Source organism: Solanum tuberosum, unplaced genomic scaffold, assembly GCF_000226075.1.
Source record: "Solanum tuberosum cultivar DM 1-3 516 R44 unplaced genomic scaffold, SolTub_3.0 scf00355, whole genome shotgun sequence".
Lineage (NCBI taxonomy): Eukaryota > Viridiplantae > Streptophyta > Magnoliopsida > Solanales > Solanaceae > Solanum > Solanum tuberosum.
In genome coordinates this window covers 449657-450946 of record NW_006239277.1, presented here as the reverse complement: position 1 = coordinate 450946, position 1290 = coordinate 449657, and positions in this window count along the sequence as shown.

The window sequence follows — 1290 nt, the reverse complement described above, 5'->3', positions numbered from 1 at the left end:
GAAGAAGAAAAGAGGTGGGGGAATGGGGTTTGAGATCTGGAAGAAAGAAAAAAAGAAAGTAAAACTGAGATTTTTAAAAATAAAATAAAATTTCCACGTGTCACATACCAATTCGTTTATTTTTCCACATAAGAGGCGTCTGGATGTATGCACTTAAAATGCGGTTTTGAAAATATAAAAAGTGTCAAAATGACACAGCGAGACCCTACATGAGGTGTCTAAAATGAATGTCGCCCACTTGAGGTGCCTAAGTAAAACTTTGTGCCAAGTTTAGGGGGCCACCGATGGGTTAGCCCTACATATTATAAGGCTTAAAATGTCGCATCTTACTATAGAAATATCCATTGTTTGTAATTATTTATTCGAAAGTATTCCAGACAAATTACCTTCCTTGTGAAATCTCAAGTGCAAATGCCTTGAAGATTGCTCCAACTAGGTGGCAAAATCAAACTCAATCCATTCAATCTCTTTAAGTTTGGACGGATTATTGACCCACCAGTTTATTAGCTCAACCCATTTAAACTCATTTCATTTCTACCCACTAAAAATTGGGTTAATATATAATCTAAATTAACCCATGAGAAATCTTGTCAATATTTTAGAAAAAACTTTTAATATTTTTTGATGTGTTATATATAACCATAATCAAGAAGATTTTTTATTATTAGGTACTAAAATACTTTAAAAGAACAAATAAATAATTAAAACTTAGTAAAAATTGGGTTAGATTGAGTTTGGTCTTAACCTGTTTTATGATCCATTACATAGCCCGTTTTGACCTGAGCAAGTTTGAATTGGGTTGGATTAGGTCTTGACCCATTTATTGTCTTACATATTATGACCCGTTCAAATTTGACCAAATCCGCCTAATAGTCACCCCTAGTTTCAAATCATAACTAGATCTTTTTTCCTTATATATGTTCTTTTTTTGACCTTTAACAATAATGAAATACACGGATTGTTTCATGTAGATTTTTTCGTTTAGTTCTCCATATTGAGAAAGACGGTCTTCACGTCCATTTAATGTAATTCTACATCCAAACATGCAACTAGGGGTGTACATGGCCGGGTTGGTTCGGGTTTTTCAAATATCAAACCAAACCATTTGTGTCGGGTTTTTGAATTTATAAACCAAACCAATAAAACTCGAGTTTTTCAACCTCGGATTTTTTCGGATTTTTCGGATTTTTGGGTTTTTCCGGTAAAGTATTCATACAAACATATAATTTACTTGTACTTCAAATATTTCTTTAGTCCTACCAAAATACAACTATCTAAGGTGTTTCTTAA